Consider the following 6,733-nt stretch of genomic DNA (forward strand, 5'->3'; position numbering starts at 1 on the left):
GGCTTTATTGTTTTGATGTGCCTGCTCTCCCTCGGGCAACCCAGCTTATACCAAGGGCCTTACAGGAAAGGGTGCTGGACTCTGTGCTCAGCCGTGGTGGGCTTGGGGTGGCTGGAGGGCTGGCCTAAGGGAGGGGAAAGAGGCTTCCCTTTGGTGATGGATGAACCTAGGGTCAAACTCCAGCTCTACTGTTGACTGCCTCGGGCTTCCTTTCCTCATCTGTAACAAGAAGACGATAGTATTTACTTTGCAGGATTGTAGTGGGATTTAAATTTGACAATGTGCAAAGTACCTGGCTCATAGTAGGCCCATAAAAACTGTTGTTTTATTCTCCTTTCACATTTGAAAGTGACATGAAGGGCTCAAAAAGGGCTCAGGCTTCAGAGCCGGGCTGGCCTGGGCTAGGTCTGGAAGCTGCCTTAGCCATATACCCGTGTGTGACTTTGGGCAAGGTATTTAATATCTGTTGCCCTCTGTTTTCTCATCTGTAGAATGGGAATAATAGTAACTACTTTGTGTTGTTTGGGGCAGATTAAATAAGATTAGTAAAATGCTGAGAATATTGTCTGGCACTTATTTAATTCTAAACAAGCAAGCACTATTAGTATGTTCTTCCTTAGTCTGGAATGAGACATTACCAGGCCCACAGTTAGGGTCAGGCTTTGTGATGGGCTCTATGGATTTGGGGTCCTGACTGAGAGGGCTTGCCAAGACCAAGGGGCAGAGGATCTTGCTAACAGTGGAAAGCCCTCTGTCTGGTCAGCACCGTGGACAGCTCTACCAGTGCTGTCACCTGAGTGTGGAGATAATGCTTTCCAGGGGATTCCTAATACAGACAACTTTAAAGAAATCGATTTCCTAGTTCTCAACTTCCACATGAACTCTCCTAAAACTGATCTGCCTGTGATGGGAGCATCATGCCAGTTTTCCATTCCCGCTTTTCCATCTATAATCCCCCTTCTATGGTACAAAGAAACTTGTATCTTTTTCCCCTTGAATCTTATTCTTGTGCATTGTCCTGTTCAGTCAAAATTTCTGGGATCAAATAAAGGGACAATTTGACAAATGGTGTTTTCAATGTCACCTTTAATCAAGGCACTATAACCACCACTCCCCAAATCCAGGGTGGATAATAGTGGTGGTTTGCAGTGGACAACCTGAACTATGTACAGATGTGCAGGTTGTCCACTGCAAAACTCCAAGGGTCACCATCAACATTATGGTCTATGTGAATGGCTCTTCCAGGAATTTATAGTGCACAGCCTGCATGGGTTATGAGGCAGTCCTGCCCACATCTATCTCAGTAAGAGAAAATTTTCTAATAAAATTTAACTGTTTAATAATTTTTTATCAAAATTTACAGTACATTCATATTATTTTATCAAGTTTATATTACTAATAGTTGAAATAACTCAATCCAGAGAATTATTTTAATATTTAGAGGCTTATGGTCACAGGAAATAAAAATTTCAATTCATATACATCTTTTTGTTGTAGAGAAATATGATAGGAAAATCAATAGAAGACTTTCAAGCATAAAAGTACATTATATTAGGATAAAATTCTGTGGGGGAAGTGGATTGGAAATACAATTTCCTACTGTTAAATGAGAGCTCATTTGCGTATTTTTTAAAAGGATGATGGTGGATATCAAATTGCTATGATATCTGTATTTTATTGGATGCATTTAAAACACCAATGCAAGACTTTTAACTTATAATGTCTATATTATAATATACCAGACATTGCATCCTTTGTAATTATTTAACATTGTTATAAAATATTATAAATGTCAACTTAAAATGTTTCAAGAAGGGACAAAGATTTTCAAAATTATTTGGGGCTACATGGAGCAGAAATGGTTAATCCCACTGATGTTGTCAACCCCATTTTAGACACAAGCCAACCCAGCAAGAAGCTGCATCCTTTGCACAGAAGAACACATGTTTGTTCTTTGCTTCTCTTTGGAGCAAGCTCAGGCCTTCCAGGGTAGGGAGATATTGCTATGTGAGAAGGATGGCCTTTGGCTACCAGATCAGATTTGCCTGGTTGTCTGCTGTCATTCCTTTCCTTGCCAAAGAACTTGGGCTTTCTTCTGTTTGGCAAGTGCTCACCACCGCTGGGGCCCCAGCAATCTCCCTATCAGGCAGATGAAGGGGTCTGATCAGGCCTCTTCCCACACAGACCCTACGTAGGGGACTCAGGTGGTGGTTTGGGACTCTGGTTTCTCCTCCCTTTCTTCACTGTGCATCTGACATCACTCCTGGCACATGACAGGTAAACATGCCTACAGTAAACATGCCTAACCATGTGACAACCCCAAGTATAGAGAGATCTGCCTTTTCCCAATAAGAAGGTCCAAAACAAAGCTTTTAACCAACTTGCATGTATAGACTTTCAGGAATATAGATGAGATAATCAAAGATCCACTTATCGTATTTAATTGATTTAACATTTAATGATACATATATTTAAAGTCACACAAAATATATTACTATAGCAATGTAGTAGTTATAAATTAATGTGTTAACTGGAAATTAAAATATTAATATAAAGTCTTATACTAATTACAAGTATATTTAGAAACATTTTTTTTCTGTGTTCACATTTAATTCATGATCCAATTGAATTCACTCTTCACATACATCTTTGACATTGATATCTTTGTCATCACTACAGCCTCTTCTCAAGTCATCTAACACAGCCTTCCAGAGATACTGTCTTCACTTCCATCCAAGTCATTTATGATACAGGACGTTTTGCATCGTGGATGATGCTGTCACTGAAAATTATGTTCCTAGCCCCAAGTACCCATTCGCTATTCATGAGTTCTGCAAACCAGCCACTTAGTGTATTGTTTTTTAAAGAGATCTTTAAAAGGCTTGTTTACAACATCCAACACTTGCAATTATAAGGAAAAATAACTAAATCTATGCTTAGTGTTTCTGTCTCCGTTTTTGCTCCAATAAGTGACCTTTACAACCATTTGGAATATAGCATTGATTGAAGTTATTTTGGACAAATATGTCATCCCCAATGGTGCTTTATGGGTCAAAATTAAGTGATTGAGAGTAAGCTTTATTACATGAGAGATTCACTAAGGACTTGAAGAGAAGGTAAACCTCACCCTTCTGAGAGATACTGGGTGATGGATGAACAGTTGGAAGTTGAAGTCTTTGGCTAAATTCAACACCGTCCCTCCCAGATTGGGGCTTAGCGAGGGCTGCCCTCTGGGGGCCTCAGTGTCCTTCACTGGAATCTCCCCCAACTGACCCACCATAACACTGGGGGCCAGTCTGCGCAGGGAGAGACTGGTGGCAAGGAAGCCATGTTGACCAGATGTTTCCTCTTTACAAAGTGCTCTAGAGCAGCAGTCCCCAACCTTTTTGGCACCAGGAATGGGTTTCATGGAAGACAATTTTTCCATGGACGAGGGATGGGGATGGGGTAGAGGCAGAGCTCAGGCGGTGATGTGCGGCCCAGTTCCTAACGGGCCACAGACTTGTACCAGGCTGCTGCCCAGGGCTTGGGGACCATAGCTCTAGAGTCTTCTCTGCTGCCACCCTGCTAAGTCTCCCAGCCAGGCTGTGAGGTGGGTGTTTATGTGCATTCAACCACGAGGAAATTGAAGCTGTAGGCATTTTTTAACAGCGTTTACAGAGACATGAAAACCTGGCCAATAATTAACTCCCATGTGGGTACAAACTTCTGCCCACTGGCTCAGAACTAGCTTTGGAGTTAGACATCTCAGGTTTTAATCCTTGTCTTTCCACTTAAAAAATATTTGACCAGTAGTGAGTCATTTAATTTTTCTGGACTTCACTTTTCTTATTTATAAAATAGGGGTGATAATACCTACCTCATAGGGTGTTGTGAGGAGTTAAATGATGGTGCCTACACCAGAACCCAGTACATTGATTGTAAACACTGCCAGTAAGAACCTGGATCCAGGCAGCTCAAGCTCTGCCTGGAGAGAACACAATATAAAAAAAGAATCAGTTTCTCCTTGGGAAGACACAGCTTTCCCTGCACAGCGAGTGACCATATTGTTTATCTTTGCACATGCAAAATTGCAAAAAAGAAGACAGGCTTTAATAACCAAACTGGCCACCCACCCGCCCAGACACAGTACCACATGACTTTAGCAGGGGTGTCAGCATGTGACAACCATCTTAAAAATCATGTTTGTGGCTTGTTTCTCTTATTACAAAAATGATTTTTTTTACAGAGGAGCAAAAGATAAATTACAAACATCTAATCCCCAGGGATAACGTTAGTTATTATTTTAGCATACATCCTTCTAATGCTTTCTGTTTTATTTATTGGTTGTTTGGCTGTTAGCTTGCTTTTCTTTTCAGTTACAAGCATAGGATCATATTCTCCATATTATTTTGTAACTCACTTTCCTGATGTAACACTCCATGAACATCTTTTAATGGCATTAACTATTATTTCACATCATTTTAATTATTATGTAATGTTCTACTGAGTGGCTGTGCCATGCTTTTGAATAACAAGTCCCTTTTTCTGGAGGCTTTTGAGTTGTTTCTCATTTTTCCCGTGGTCTCTTAGAATTTTATGGTGCTGAAAGCACTCCCATCACTTTAGATCTTCTCATTTCTTGGGGGGAGAGCAATGTAATGATCATTCTCCTGTTTAACAGATGAGAAAACTGAGGCTCGTGAAGAAATAGTGGCTTGCTCAAGGTTGCTCAGTAACTGGTAAAGCGGCACCCAACCTAGGTCTCCTGGGCCCCCAGACCAGCCAACTTCTTGACCCTCCTTTTTTTCTCGCAGAGAAATGAATATTCCAAAGGGTGCCTGTGGCTCTTCCTCCCCAGGAGTGTCTGGCTTTAGAGGAACCACTTACCCAAACCAGAAACCCTGGACTTCCAATCCAAAGGAGCCCCTCATCCTCTCTCTAGCCCATCACCCAGTTTTATATTGATCATTATAGTTATTGCTACTTATTTTCTTGCTTATTCACTTGTCCTTTATACAGTTCAGTGACTCTCAGTGGGCAGAACCAACCCTAAGAAGGTATCTGGGTTGTCACACTGATTGGGAGGCAGAGAGGGGCAAGGACACTAGACGTCCCGCAAGGCATGGACTGCCTCACGTCTTCACAACATTTAAATCTTAACAAGGTGTCCAGGTAGGTCAAAAAGCATTTCTAATTATCTAAATCTAGAATCTAACTCCAGTTTGCACACAAACACAGGATAGTCTGCTTGGTTGAATTTACACTGACTTCTCCAGGAATGCAACCAACATGGAAGCTGTGAGTTTGGGGTGTTTTGCTGTTGTCGTGGTGGTTGCTGTTTTTGAGAGATTATTTTACTTTCTTCTACTTGGAGTTTCATTGTTTCAGAAAATGACGTCATAAGTGGCAACCCAGTTCATGGAATTTAAATCACTGACACTACTCTTGCAACAGTTTGCATTTGTGACTGTCACATTCAAAGCGATTCTATTTACCAATATACTTTTTTTAGCCCTTATTTCAAAATGTCAAAGACAAAGAGAAAATGTTATCCACATTCAGTTGGCTATTTTCCAATATTTTCTTAAGTTCAAACATTCATTTTAAGGAAATGTAAGTACCTGAGTGCTTCACTGTGCTTTCTCATGTAGTTATAGGACCTATCATTTTATTCAAATTATTTTTCTTTTCTTTCTCTGTCATATTACAGTTAAAACATTATATTGATTTTTAAAATTATGTGGATAAGTAGAATATATTAACCTGTGAATTTAATTTTAGAATGACAAAGGGCACTTCAACACTATCTGAATTACCAAGGGGCCTCTGGGTCCAGCTGTGCTGAGAGCCACTGGGCTGGTCTGGCTGCCCCACCAGTTCCATGAAGGCAAGGCCTGGTCCCGCTCTCACTACAGATCAGTTGACCCAAGGAATGATGGAGGCATTCCAGGCACTGTAAAAAATTTTGAGTCAGGGAGATACTTATAGTGGGAGTTCAGCCTTAGACAAGCCGATCAGGTAAGATTTCTGAAATTCCTTCTCTCCAAGTACAAAGTGGGGTAGAAACCCTGATCTGCGTGGGGGCCGAGAGGATGCCAGGAGACCCCGGATCTGGAGACAGCTGGTGCAGGGCCTGGCGGAGGCGAGCGCTGAGTAAATGAGGGTTGTTGTTGCCATTATTAGATTTCTCAAGCAGTAAACCTTAACTCTTTATTTTCATCTACCCCTCCTGCTCTGCTCAGAATCTGGTAGTTGTTACTAATCCATTTTCCTAAGTGCCTCCTGTTCCCATTTATTTCCTGCCACCTCCCCCACCCCCAGCCTGGGCCACCTTCAATAATCTCACTCTAATTGGAAATTGGGGCTGTCAGGATGACCTTCCTCTCTCCTCCCCGATTCTCACCTTGGTCCCTGTGTGTGACAGATGCAAGTGTCCCCACAGCTCCAAGCAGAAGCCACAGAGCAGGAGGGTGCCGGGAGGGGCAGACTCCCCCAGGCGCGGTGGCAGGCAGGCCCGTGCCCAGACTTCAGCTGCCACGCGGGGTGTGGACCCGGCTCCTCTGCCAATTCTCGGCGGTGAAGCGCCGCCGTCCCCGGGAGCCGTCTCTAGCCTTCCACGGTGGCTCTGCGGCAGGTTTATCACACTCGCTGAGAGAAGACATAATCAATTCCCCAGCTGGCACTTTGCGCTGAATACCCACTTTTTCAGCTTGATAGCAGGACTAAATTAGTTATTTAGCAACTAGGCCCT

At 42.3% G+C, this 6,733-nt stretch overlaps 1 long non-coding RNA gene across 1 annotated transcript; it reads right to left on the reverse strand.

Moving 5' to 3' along the window:
* Nucleotides 1-201: 201 nt before the first annotated feature.
* LOC123645939 lies at nucleotides 202-6,425 on the reverse strand. Its single transcript, XR_006737742.1, has 3 exons — nucleotides 6,386-6,425; nucleotides 3,860-3,967; nucleotides 202-219 (listed from the first exon to the last, which is right to left on the reverse strand). It is a non-coding gene; the product is annotated as an uncharacterized LOC123645939 (long non-coding RNA).
* Nucleotides 6,426-6,733: the final 308 nt, after the last annotated feature.

Source organism: Lemur catta, chromosome 10 (assembly GCF_020740605.2).
Source record: "Lemur catta isolate mLemCat1 chromosome 10, mLemCat1.pri, whole genome shotgun sequence".
Classification (NCBI taxonomy): domain Eukaryota; kingdom Metazoa; phylum Chordata; class Mammalia; order Primates; family Lemuridae; genus Lemur; species Lemur catta.